The following is a 14,708-nucleotide window of genomic DNA, read 5'->3' on the forward strand; positions in this document are numbered from 1 at the left end:
CTAACTTTTTGTTTGTTTCTTACCTTTTTCAAAACTACCTAACTAACTCTCTCTCTCTCTCTAATTTTTGAAAAAATCTTCCCTCTTTTTCAAAATTTCTTTTTAATTAGACTAATTATTTTATTTTTTATTTGAATTTTCGAAAAACTACTAACCTTTTTCAAAAACTATTTTCGAAAATCACTAACTCTTTTTCAAAAATTATTTTCGAAAATTCTCTCCTCCTCTCATTCCCTTCTATTTATTTATTCATCTACTAACACTTCTCTTCATCTCACATCTCTGCTCCTATCATCACCTTTGTGTTTGGATTCTTCATTCTTCTTCACCCCTATTCCTTTTCTTCTTCTACTAACAATAAGGAACCTCTTTACTGTGACATAGAGGATTCCTCTTCTTTTCTTTTTCTCTTTTCTTTATTATGAGCAGGGACAAAGAAAAAGGCATTCTTGTTGAAGCTGATCCAGAACCTGAAAGGACTCTGAAGAGAAAACTAAGAGAAGCTAAATTACAACAATCCAGAGACAACCTTATTGAAAATTTCGAACAAGTAAAGGAGATGGCAGCTGAACCCAACAACAATAATGCAAGGAGAATGCTTGGTGGCTTTACTGCACCTAATTCCAATTTACATGGAAGAAGCATCTCCATTCCTACCATTGGAGCAAACAATTTTGAGCTAAAACCTCAGCTAGTTTCTCTGATGCAGCAGAACTGCAAGTTTCATGGACTTCCATCTGAAGATCCTTTTCAGTTCTTAACTGAATTCTTGCAGATCTGTGATACTGTTAAGACTAATGGAGTAGATCCTAAAGTCTATAGGCTCATGCTTTTCCCTTTTGCTGTAAGAGACAGAGCTAGAATATGGTTGGACTCTCAACCCAAAGACAGCCTGAACTCTTGGGATAAGCTGGTCACGGCTTTCTTAGCCAAGTTCTTTCCTCCTCAAAAGCTGAGCAAGCTTAGAGCTAATGTTCAAACCTTCAGACAGAAAGAAGGTGAATCCCTCTATGAAGCTTGGGAAAGATACAAGCAGCTGACCAAAAAGTGTCCTTCTGACATGCTTTCAGAATGGACCATCCTGGATATATTCTATGATGGTTTATCTGAGCTATCAAAGATGTCATTGGATACTTCTGCAGGTGGATCCATTCACCTAAAGAAAATGCCTGCAGAAGCTCAAGAACTCATTGACATGGTTGCTAATAACCAGTTCATGTACACTTCTGAGAGGAATCCTGCGAATAATGGGACGTCTATGAAGAAGGGAGTTCTTGAAATTGATACTCTAAATGCCATATTGGCTCAGAATAAAATATTGACTCAGCAAGTCAATATGATTTCTCAGAGTCTGAATGGAATGTAAGCTGTATCCAACAGTACTCAAGAGGCACCTTCTGAAGAAGAGGCCTATGATCCTGAAAACCCTGCAATAGCAGAGGTGAATTACTTAGGTGAACCTTATGGAAACATCTATAATCCATCATGGAGAAATCATCCAAATCTCTCATGGAAGGATCAACAAAAGCCTCAACAAGGCTTTAATAATGGTGGAAGATACAGGTTTAGCAACAGTAAGCCTTTTCCATCATCCACTCAGCAACAGACAGAGAACTATGAACAAAATACCTCTAATTTAGCAAACTTAGTCTCTGATCTATCCAAGGCCACTATAAGTTTCATGAATGAAACAAGGTCCTCCATTAGAAATTTGGAAGCACAAGTAGGCCAGCTGAGTAAAAGGATCACTGAAATCCCTCCTAGTACTCTCCCAAGCAATACAGAAGAAAATCCAAAAGGAGAGTGCAAGGCCATTGACATCACCAAAATGGCCGAACCTGTAAGGGTGGGAGAGGACGTGAATCCCAGTGAGGAAGACCTCCTGGGACGTCCAGTGACCAATAAGGAGCTTTCCCCTGAGGAACCAAAGGACTCTGAGGCTCAACTAGAGACCATAGAGATTCCATTGAACCTCCTTATGCCATTCATGAGCTCTGATGAGTATTCCTCTTCTGAAGAGAATGAGGATATTACAGAAGAGCAAGCTGCCAAGTTTCTTGGTGCAATCATGAAGCTAAATGCCAAATTATTTGGTATTGAAACTTGGGAAGATGAACCTCCCTTGTTCACTAATGAACTAAGTGATCTGGATCAACTGACATTGCCTCAGAAGAGACAGGATCCTGGAAAGTTTATAATACCTTGTACCATAGGCACCATGATCTTTAAGGCTCTGTGTGACCTTGGTTCAGGAATAAACCTTATGCCCCTCTCTGTAATAGAGAAACTGGGAATCTATGGGGTGCAAGCTGCTAAAATCTCATTAGAGATGGCAGACAATTCAAGAAAACATGCTTATGGACAAGTAGAGGACGTGTTAGTAAAGGTTGAAGGCCTTTACATCCCTGCTGATTTCATAGTCCTGGATACTGAAAAGGAAGAGGATGAATCCATCATCCTAGGAAGACCTTTCCTAGCCACAGCAAGAGCTGTGATTGATGTGGATAGAGGAGAATTGATCCTTCAATTAAATAAGGACAACCTTGTGTTTACAACTCAAGGATCTCTCTCTGCATCCATGGAGAGGAAGCAGAAAAAGCTTCTCTCAAAGCAGAGTCAACCAAAGCCCCCACAGTCAAACTCTAAGTTTGGTGTCAAACCCCCATATCCAAACTCTAAGTTTGCTGTTGGGAGGTCTCAACAAAGCTCTGCACATCTGTGAGGCTCCATGAGAGCCCACTGTCAAGCTATTGACATTAAAGAAGCACTTGTTGGGAGGCAACCCAATGTTTATTTATCTAATTTTATTTTTGTTTTTCATGTTTTCTTAGGTTCATGATCATGTGGAGTCACAAAATAAACGAAAAATTTAGAAACAGAATCAAAAACAGAGGAAGAAAAATCACACCCTGGAGGAAGCACCTATCTGGCGTTCAACGCCAGAACAGAGCATGGTTCTGGCGCTGAACGCCCAAAATGGGCAGTATCTGGGCGCTGAACGCCCAAAATGGGCAGCATCTGGGCGCTGAACGCCAGAATTGCACCCTGGAGAAGAGCTGGCGCTGAACGCCCAGAACAAGCATGGTTCTAGCGTTCATCGCCAGAAATGGGCAACAAATGGGCGTTGAACGCCCAAAATGGGCACCAACCTGGCGCTGAACACCCAGAGTTGTGTGCAAGGGCATTTTACATGCCTAATTTGGTGCAAGGTTGTAAATCCTTGAACACCTCAGGATCTGTGGACCCCATAGGATCATCTCAGGATCTGTGGACCCCACAGGATCCCCACCTACCTCCACTCACTCTCTTCTCTCTTCTCAATCATCCTCTATTCCCAATAAACACTCTTCCCCAAAACCCTTCACCTATCACCTCCATCCCTCTTCCCTATTAACCCTTCATCACTCACATCCACCCACTCTTCCCCATAAACCTACCCAATAAACTCCACCTACCTTCAAAATTCAAAATCAATTTCCCACCCAAACCCACCCTATATGCCCGAAATTTACCCCCCCTTCCTTCCCTATATATAGTCCTTCATTCTTCTTCATTATCACACAACACAACCCTCTCTTTCCCTTCTTGGCCGAAACACACCTCCCCCCTCTTCTCCATATTTTCTTCTTCTTCTTCATCTAATTCTTTCTTTTCTTGCTCGAGGGCGAGCAATATTCTAAGTTTGATGTGGTAAAAGCATAAGCTTTTTGTTTTTCTATTACCATTGATGGCACCTAAGACCGGAGAATCCTCTAGAAAAGGGAAAGGGAAGACAAAAGCTTTCACCTCCGAGTCATGGGAGATGGAAAGGTTCATCTCCAAAGCCCATCAAGACCACTTCTATGATGTTGTGGCCAAGAAGAAGGTGATCCCTGAGGTTCCTTTCAAGCTCAAAAGGAATGAGTATCCAGAGATCCGGCATGAAATTCAAAGAAGAGGTTGGGAAGTTCTAACAAATCCCATCCAACAAGTCGGCATCCTAATGGTTCAAGAGTTCTATGCCAATGCATGGATCACCAAGAACCATGATCAAAGTAAGAACCCGGATCCAAAGAACTACGTTACAATGGTTCGGGGGAAATACTTAGATTTTAGTCCGGAGAATGTGAGGTTGGCGTTTAACTTGCCTATGATGCAAGTAGATGAACGCCCCTACACTAGAAGGGTCAACTTTAATCAAAGGATGGACTAAGTCCTTATGGACATATATGTGGAAGGAGCTCAATGGAAGATTGACTCCAAAGGCAAGCCGGTTCAACTAAGAAGATTGGACCTCAAGCCTGTGGCTAGAGGATGGTTGGAGTTCATCCAACGCTCCATCATCCCCACTAGCAACCGATCTGAAGTTACTGTGGATCGGGCCATCATGATCCATAGCATCATGATTGGAGAAGAAGTAGAAGTTCATGAAGTCATCTCCCTTGAACTCTACAAAATAGCCGAAAAGCCCTCTCCTGGGGAAAGGCTAGCTTTTCCTCATCTTATTTGCCATCTATGTTACTCAGCTGGAGCTTTCATAGAAGGAGACATTCACATTGAGGAAGAGAAGCCCATCACTAAAAAAAAGATGGAGCAAGCAAGAGAGCCCATTTATGGAGCTCAAGAAGCGTATGAAGCTCATCACCATGAGATCCCGGAGATGCCTCAAATGCATTTTCATCCACAAAACTATTGGGAGCAAATCAATACCTCCCTAAGAGAATTAAGTTCCAACATGGGACAATTAAGGGTGGAACATCAAGAGCACTCCATCATCCTTCATGAAATCAGAGAAGATCAAAAAGCAATGAGGGAGGAGCAACAAAGACAAGGAAGAGACATAGAAGAGCTCAAGGACATCATTGGTTCCTCAAGAAGGAAACGCCACCATCACTAAGGTGGACTCATTCCTTGTTCTTACATTCTCTGTTTTCGTTTTCTCTATGTTAAAGTGCTTATCTATGTTTGTGTCTTCATTACATGATCATTAGTAGTTAGTAACTTTGTCTTAAAGTTATGAATGTCCTATGAATCCATCACCTCTCTTAAATGAAAAATGTTTTAATTCAAAAGAACAAGAAGTACATGAGTTTCAAATTTATCTTTGAACTTAGTTTAATTATATTGATGTGGTGACAATGCTTCTTGTTTTCTGAATGAATGCTTGAACAGTGCATATGTCTTTTGAAGTTGTTGTTTAAGAATGTTAAATATGTTGGCTCTTGAAAGAATGATGACTAGGAGACATGTTATTTGATAATCTGAAAAATCATAAAAATGATTCTTGAAGCAAGAAAAAGCAGCAAAGAACAAAGCTTGCAGAAAAAAAATAGGCGAAAAAAAAAGAGAGCAAAAGCAAGCAGAAAAAACCAAAAGCTCTTAAAACCAAGAGGCAAGAGCAAAAAGCCAATAACCCTTAAAACCAAAAGGCAAGGGCAAATAAAAAGGATCCCAAGGCTTTGAGCATTAGTGGATAGGAGGGCCTAAAGGAATCAAATCCTGGCCTAAGCGGCTAAAACAAGTTGTCCCTAACCATGTGCTTGTGGCGTGTAGGTGTCAAGTGAAAACTTGAGACTGAGCGGTTAAAGTCAAGGTCCAAAGCAAAAAAAAAAAAAAGAGTGTGCTTAAGAACCCTGGACACCTCTAATTGGGGACTTTAGCAAAGCTGAGTCACAATCTGAGAAGGTTCACCCAATTATGTGTCTGTGGCATTTATGTATCCGGTGGTAATACTGGAAAATAAAGTGCTTAGGGCCACGGCCAAGACTCATAAAATAGCTGTGTTCAAGAATCATCATACTGAACTAGGAGAATCAATAACACTATCTGAACTCTGAGTTCCTATAGATGCCAATTATTCTGAACCTCAATGGATAAAGTGAGATGCCAAAACTATTCAAGAGGCAAAAAGCTACAAGTCCCGCTCATCTGATTGGAGCTATGTTTCATTGAGAGTTTGGAATTTATAGTATATTCTCTTCTTTTTATCCTATTTGATTTTCAGTTGCTTCGGGACAAGCAACAATTTAAGTTTGGTGTTGTGATGAGCGGATAATTTATACGCTTTTTGGCATTGTTTTTAGTATGTTTTTAGTAGAATCTAGTTACTTTTAGGGATGTTTTCATTAGTTTTTATGTTAAATTAACATTTCTGGACTTTACTATGAGTTTGTGTGTTTTTCTGTGATTTCAGGTACTTTCTGGCTGAAATTGAGGGACTTGAGCAAAAATCAGATTCAGAGGTTGAAGAAGGACTGCTGATGCTGTTGGATTCTGACCTCCTGCACTCAAAATAGATTTTCTGGAGCTACAGAACTCAAAATGGCGCGCTTTCAATTGCTTTGGAAAGTAGACATCCAGGGCTTTCCATCAATATATAATAGTCCATACTTTGCCCAAGTTTAGATGACGCAAACTGGCGTTCAACGCCAGCTCTCTACCCAATTCTGGCGTCTAGCGCCAGAAACAAGTTGCAAAGTGGAGTTCAACGCCCAAAATGGCACAAAAGCTGGCGTTCAACTCCAAGAAAGACCTCTCCACGTGTAGACTTCAAGCTCAGCCCAAGCACACACCAAGTGGGCACCAGAAGTGGATTTATGCATCAATTACTTACTTCTGTAAACCCTAGTAGCTAGTTTATTATAAATAGGACTTTTTACTAGTGTATTAGACATCTTGGAACATCTTTGGGTTATATTTTGATCCTTGGACGCCTGGTTCTTAGATCAGAGGGGCTGGCCATTCGGCCATGCCTGGACCTTTCACTTATGTATTTTCAAACGGTAGAGTTTCTACACTCCATAGATTAAGGTGTGGAGCTCTGCTGTTCTTCAAAGATTAATGCAAAGTACTACTGTTTTCTATTCAACTCATCTTATTTCGCTTCTAAGATATTCATTTGCACTTCAACCTGAATGTGATGAATGTGACAATCATCATCATTCCCTATGAACGCGTGCCTGACAACCACTTCTGTTCTACATTAGATTGAATGAGTATCTCTTAGATCTCTTAATCAGAATCTTCGTGGTATAAGCTAGATTGATGGCGGCATTCATGAGAGTCCGGAAAGTCTAAACCTTGTCCGTGGTATTCCGAGTAGGACTCTGGGATTGAATGACTGTGACGAACTCCAAACTCGCGAGTGCTGGGCGTAGTGACAGACGCAAAAGGATAGTAAATCCTATTCCAGTATGATCGAGAACCTCCAAGATGATTAGCCATGCAGTGACAGCGCTTCGGACCATTTTCACAGAGAGGAATAGGATGCAACCATCGACAAGGGTGATGCCTCCAGACAATTAGCCGTGCTGTGACAGAGCATTTGGACCATTTTCCCGAGAGGATTGAAAGTAGCCATTGGCACTGGTGACATCCTTACATAAAGCCAGCCATAGAAAGGAGTAAGACTGATTGGATGAAGACAGCAGGAAAGCGGAGGTTCAGAGGAACGAATGCATCTCCACACGCTTATCTGAAATTCTCACCAATGATTTACATAAGTATTTCTATCCTTCTTTTATTACTAAATTTCGAAAACTACATAACTATTTTATATCCACCTGACTGAGATTTACAAGGTGACCATAGCTTGCTTCATACTAACAATCTCTGTGGGATTCGACCCTTACTCACGTAAGGTATTACTTGGACGACCCAGTGCACTTGCTGGTTAGTTATGCGAAGTTGTGAAGATATGTTTAGACCATGGTTCTGTGCATCCGTTTTTGGTGCCATCGCCAGGGAATCAATTTCGAACAATAATTCACAACCTGAGTAAAAATTTCGCATTCCAACCGCCTATTTCGATGGCTTAACCAGATGGAGCATCGCAACAAGCGACGCTATGAGCACCTGAAGCTGATGATACGATCTGGCGACATCCCCTCCGAGCCTGACACACCATCCGAGGCATTTGAGGAGGAGGTGGATGATCACGAGGCAGAGACCCATCCACAGAGCGAGGCTACGTAGTTAGGCACAGAGCAGGCTACATCACATCAGGAGGCTCCGCCTTAGATTCAGGCTGTAGACCCCGAGATCCCTATCCAGTCAGCACCTCCTCTGCAGCAGGCAGATCCTCAGACCGCCACCACAGAGACTCCAGCTACCCGCCCTTCCAGTGATGACACTCCTTCACACCCTGCTTGAGTGAGCATCAGGGATGATGCTTCATTTTAAGTGTGGGGAGATCGCCATCTCTGGCGTATTCTTTTGGTGACCACTACAGACTCTTTCATTTTATTTTGCTATTTTTCTGTATTTTTTTCTTTATTTTTATTTTTATTCTCCCAATACTTATACATTGCTATTTTCATGTATTTATACTCTATTTTCTGCATTTTGCATTTTCAGTTCATATTTTAGCCATTTAGTTTAGTAGCAATTCTAACTTATTAGTTATAGAAATTATGAATTAATTAGTATAGTTTACCCTTTTTAGCATAAGATAGCTTAGTTTAATTTGAAAATATAAAAAGGAAGTAAACTAGAGACTTGAACATAATAGAAACAACCCACACCTTGTATATATAGCATTATATGTTAGTTAGTTAACAACATTTCATCAAGGAGAAACACAAACTTTAAAGCCATTCAAAATAAATTTTACATTGAGAATAATGGGAACTTTTAATTTTACTTACATGACATACATAATTGATATATGATTTCTGAGTTAGAGAATACACAGCCTGTGAGTTTTGAGCTTAATTGTATGGTTATATTCAAACCATAATTTTTATTCCTGTGTGTTCCGCCCTTCTTTTTTTCTGGTGTTCTTTACTTTGTTTTAATCTATATGTCCGATTATAGAATAGAAATACATACCAAGAGAGTGATTGAGGCCATTGTTTGATCTTTAGCTCACTTATCCCAAAATAGCCTACCTTTTACATCACCCTTGTTAGCCCCCTTGAGCCTTTAAATCCCCTTTTATTCTATAAACCACATTACTAGCCTTAAGCAGAAAAACAAAATAAAAATCCCAAGTTGAATCCTTGGTTAGCTTAAGATAGGAAGTATGTATGGTTTAAATGTGGGAGAACCTATTGGGAACATGGATGATAAAAACAAAAGGGTAGAAAAGTTGAAAAGAATAAAATAATTCAAAATAAAAAAAATTTTTTTGGGAGGCATGCTCATGTGAAATCAAAATAATTGAATTACCATGTGCAAAAAAAAAGTGTCATTTTTCAGTAGTTGAATAAAGGGGACACAAAAGAATTCCCCAAATGTGAAATAAAGCAATGCACATGGGGTAAAAATAATAAATATTGAAACATGAGCATGTAACATCAAAAGTGGAAAAATATGGGAGAATAGGTAAAGAAGCTTTGCTTTACAAAGTATGTATATTAGGTGAGATCTTAGACTAATTAAGGATTCACTTATTAGCTCACTTAGCCTTATACATATACCCTTACCTTTACCTTGGCCCCATTACAACCTTAACTAAAGACCTCATGATTTTTGGTATGTCTATATTCTATAATTGTTGATTGGTTAGATGAAGAACAAAGTTATAGAAAGTAAGAATAAAAAGAAGAATAGAGTGATTAACCCAATAAATACTGAGTGACTAGAGAGTAAACACAAAATCCAGTAAGGGTTCAATAGCTCATTAACATATATCTCTGCTAAAATTATTAATTGTCTTGCAAGTTTATAAAATGTTTTTCTCTCCCATTTCAATTGTAAAGGCACTTTATCAACTATCTAAGGTTTGGCTATATATATATATATATATATGACTCCTTGAGAATGTGAATTAATTCAACTACATGCAAGCTTTATATACAAGTGAATAAAAATTAGAATTGTATGATGCATCTAGGTAGTTACATTTAGATTAAATTGCATTGCATGGCATTCCACCACTTTAACCTAACATTACTCTTGGACTTAGCATGAGGACATACTATTGTTTAAGTGTGGGGAGGTTGATAAACCCATATTTTATGATATATTTTGTGCTTAATCTGAGTGATTTATTCAATCCTTCACCCACGTATTCATATTAATTGCATGGTTTTACTTTCCCTTCCTTATTATGTGATGTATGTGAAAAACATGTTTCCTATGCTTAAAAATAATTATTTTGATTACCCTTTATTTCCATTCGATGTCGTGATTCGTGTGTTGAGTAGTTTCAGATCTTCTAAGGCAGGAATGACTTAAAGGATGGAAAGGAAACATACAAAAATGGAAGGAAAGCACAAAACAGAGTTTTTAAAGAAACTGGCAGTCACGTGATCGCATGGGCGACGCGGCCGCATGCCAGCGCGAAAAGGCATTGACGCGGCCGCGTGACTGACGCGACCGCGCGCCTCGAGCGAAACACATATGACGCGGTCGCATGACTGACGCGACCACGTGACAAGGAAAACTCCGAATGACGCGACCGCGTGACCCACGCAGACGCGTGACAGAGGCCACGCACCAGAAATTGCAGAAAACGCTCATAGATAATTTTGAAGCCCTTTTTGGCCCAAATCCAAAGTCCAGAAGGCATAGACCAGAGGTTATGAAGTGGGGGAATGCATCCGTTCAAGGAGAGTTTCCAATTAGTTAGTTTTCCATGATTTAGATTTAGTTTAGAGAGAGGTTCTCTCCTCTCTCTCCTCTCTTTAGGATTAGGATTTAGAATTAGGATTTTATGCGCTTTCAGGATTATCTCTTTTTATCAGGTTCAATATTCCTTTTTATTATTTTCCCAATTTTATTTATGAATTCTTCTATGTTACAGATTACTCTTTGAATTAATGTTATTTGAGATATTTCAGTTTATTATTGCTTTCTTTTATTTACATTATTGTTATTCCCATCTGAAGACATTTTTATTCCAGTAGATTTACTTTTCTCCTTTTGGTCTTGGTTAAGAAATCAGTAACTCAGGAGTTATCAAACTCAAACATGATTGATAATTGTTATCTTTGTTAATTAAATTGAACTTCAATAATCCCAATCTTTTCTTAGGAAATAAATAGGATCCGAAGATCAAACCAATTAATCCCTTGACCTTCCTTTGCTTTAGTAAAGGTTAACAAAGTGGAATTAAGATTCATTTTCCATCATCATTGATAAGGATAGCTAGGATAGGCCCTCTAATTTCACATACCTTGCCAAAAGTTTATTTACAGTCATCTATTTATTTTACTTGCCATTTAAATTACTTGTTCTTCATTTACTTTAATTGCTAATTAAACCATTCGCTCCTCATTCTCAAAACCCCAATTTACAACCTCCATAACCAATAATAAGAACATAATTCCCTGCAGTTCCTTGAGAAGACGACCTGAGGTTTAAATACTTCGGTTATCAATTTATTTAGCGGTTTGTTACTTGTGACAACCAAACGTTTGTTCGAAGGGATTTCTGTTGGTTTAGAGACTGTATCTACAACGCGACTGTTTTTATAAAATTCTTTACTGGCAAAAATCCTAACGTCACTCATCCCTCTTGGATATATTACCAAACCTTTGGCATGGGGAATAAGATTTACAAAATTTAGCAGCGTCTTTAAAAAAAGTAGGCCACCAGAATCCACAGTCTAAAATTTTTCTAGCTGTTCTTTGAGGGCCAAAATGTCCTCCACTCTCAGATGAGTGGCAGGCCTCTAAAATGGACTGGAATTCTGATTGAGGCACACACCGTCTAATTACCTGGTCAGCGCCACATCTCCATAAATATGGGTCATCCCATATATAATATTTGGACTCGCTTTTCAGCTTGTCTCTTTGATGCTTAGTAAAGTTTGGAGGAAAAGTGCGACTAACTAGATAATTAGCTACAGGTGCATAGATACTGCTTGCAAGTTATCAAATGGGAAATTATCATCTATAGGAGTGGAGTCATCCCTAATGTGCTCAAGGCGACTCAAGTGGTCTGCCACTAGATTCTGGTTACCACTCCTATCCTTAATTTCTAAATCAAATTCTTGTAGTAGCAGTATCCAACGTATAAGCCTTGGTCTGGATTCCTTTTTAGCTAATAAATACTTTAGAACTACGTAGTCTGAATACACTACTACTTTAGCACCAAGTAAATAGGCTCAGAATTTATCCAGAGCAAAAACAATAGCAAGAAGCTCTTTCTCAGTAGTAGTGTAATTAGACTGAGCGGCGTCTAAAGTCTTAGACGCATAAGCAATTACAAAAGGATCCTTACCTTCACACTGAGCTAGCGCCGCTCCTACTGCATGATTGGAGGCATCGCACATGATTTCAAATGGCGGGCTCCAGTCTGGTCCTCTCACAATTGGAGCTTGAGTCAGGGCGGTCTTCAGCTTATCAAACGCTTGTTTGCAATCCTCACTGAACTCGAACTCAATATCTTTCTGCAGTAGTCTGGATAAGGGTAGTGCTACCTTACTGAAGTCCTTAATGAATCTCCGGTAAAAACCTGCATGGCCAAGGAATGAACGGACTTCCCTCACAGAGGAGGGGTAAGGTAAACTAGAAATAACATCCACCTTTGCTGGATCTATAGAAATGCCAGTATTAGACACAACATGTCCTAGTATAATCCCTTGTTTTACCATAAAGTGACATTTTTCAAAATTCAATACAAGGTTCGTACTAACATATCTATCTAACACTCTAGATAAACTATCTAAGCAGAGGCTAAATGAATCACCATAAACGCTAAAATCATCCATAAAAACCTCCATACAGTTCTCAATAAGGTCAGAGAAAAGACTCATCATGCACCTTTGGAAGGTAGCTGGTGCATTGCATAAGCCAAAGGGCATTCTCCTATAAGCATAAGTTCCAAAAGGACATGTAAAAGTAGTCTTTTCCTGGTCTTCAGGAGCTATATGAATTTGAAAATAGCCTGTATAACCATCTAAAAAGCAATAATGGGATTTACCTGACAGGCAATCAAGCATCTGATCAATGAATGGCAAGGGGTAATGATCCTTGCAAGTGGCTTGGTTGAGATGCCTATAGTCAATGCAAACTCTCCATGAATTCTGCACTCTAGTTGTCAGAAGCTCTCCATGCTCATTTCTTACTGTTGTGATTCCAGACTTCTTGGGCACCACTTGTACTGGACTAACCCATTTGCTATCTGAGATGGGGTAAATGATATCTGCTTCAAGTAGCCTGGTCACTTCTTTCTTGACAACTTCTAAGATGGTGGGATTTAGTCTTCTTTGAGGTTGACGGACAGGCTTTTCTCCCTCTTCTAGGAATATTCTGTTCTCACAAACTTGAGGATTGATGCCTACTATATTCTCTAGGCTCCATCCAATTGCTTTCTTATGTTTTCTCAGCACACTGAGTAGCTGTTCTTCTTGTTGGGAAGTGAGTTCCCTTGCAATGATAACTGGAAACTTCTGCTCGTCCTCAAGGTAAGCATACTTGAGGTGTGGAGGGAGGAGTTTTAATTCTAATTTCTGCTCTTGGCCAGGCTCTGGATTATCTAGAGCTGGTGATAATGGTGAAGTGCTCTCATTGTCCTCAGAAAGTGTCCCCACACTTGGACCTTGTCCTATGTACTTCTCTTCTAATTCCTCCTGGTGAACTTCAGCCACGGTTTCATCAATGATGTCACACTGGGAGATAGAATGATCATCCAGAGGGTGCTTCAGAGCTCCATTTAAACTGAATTTCACTATTCTGCCATCTATTTTAAAATAATAAGTTCCGGAAAATGCGTCCAGCTTGAACTTTGAAGTCTTCAGGAATGGTCTTCCAAGCAGGATTGACGATGGCCTTCCAGAGTCATTAGGGGGCATTTCCCGGATATAGAAGTCAATGGAAAATGTGAGCCCCTTAATGCTCACTAATACATCTTCAGCAACTCCAATCACTGTAATAATGCTTTTATCTGCTAACACGAAACGAGCTGCCGACCTTTTTAAGGGAGGGAGCCTCAAAGTATCATATATAGACAAGGGCATTATACTAACACACGCTCCCAAATCACACGTGTAGTCAGAAAATATCACACCTCCAATAGTACAATTAACCATACATGGACCTGGATCACTACACTTCTCAGGTATACCTCCCATTAAAGCAGATATAGAACTACCTAAAGGAATAGTTTCTAATTCATTAATTTTGTCTTTATGTATACATAAATCTTTTAGAAACCTTGCGTATTTAGGTACCTGCTGAATAACATCAAAAAGGGGAACAGTTACCTCAACTTTTTTGAATATTTCTACCATTTTGGGATCAAGTTCCATCTGCTTTCTATGCTTCCTTGCAATTTGTGGAAATGGAATAGGAAGGGCATTTTCTGCAGCGTCTGCATCCTTTGGTGCTTCTTTCTGTGGTTGAGCTTCTTCTTCTTCAACCATGTCCTGTATGTCCTCTTCCTCTTCAGCATCTTCTACTTCCACCACCTCTTCAGCTGAGGCGTGTTCTGGTGGGTTTGGCTCCTCCTTATTCCTCTCTTGCAGTGTGGTTCCGGACCTTAGGGTGATGGCATTGATGCCACCCTTTGGATTAGGTAAGGGTTGAGAAGGAATTCCACTGGAGCTTGCATGTTGAGCATTTGAAGTATTGGATGATCTCATCTGAGAGATGAGAGCTTGTATAGCAGATGTTAGACCGTTAAGTGAACTTTCCATGTTCTTTTGTCCTTGCGCAATGGATTGAAGCATCTCGTCATTCGGAGAGGAATTAGAATAAGTGATCTGAGGAACTTGTTGTTGGTTGTACTGTAGTCCTTGGGATTGCCTCAAGTGAGGTGCTCTGTAAGGCTGGTTCTGGTTC

General features: G+C 39.7%; 1 non-coding gene across 1 annotated transcript; it reads right to left on the minus strand.

Moving 5' to 3' along the window:
• Positions 1–958: 958 nt before the first annotated feature.
• Positions 959–1,066, minus strand: LOC148572003 (small nucleolar RNA R71). Its single transcript, XR_015908607.1, has one exon. It is a non-coding gene; the product is annotated as a small nucleolar RNA R71 (small nucleolar RNA).
• Between the last annotated feature and the right edge of the window lie 13,642 nt (positions 1,067–14,708).

Source organism: Arachis ipaensis, chromosome B3 (genome assembly GCF_059453495.1).
Source record: "Arachis ipaensis isolate K30076 ecotype BB chromosome B3, ASM5945349v1, whole genome shotgun sequence".
Lineage (NCBI taxonomy): Eukaryota > Viridiplantae > Streptophyta > Magnoliopsida > Fabales > Fabaceae > Arachis > Arachis ipaensis.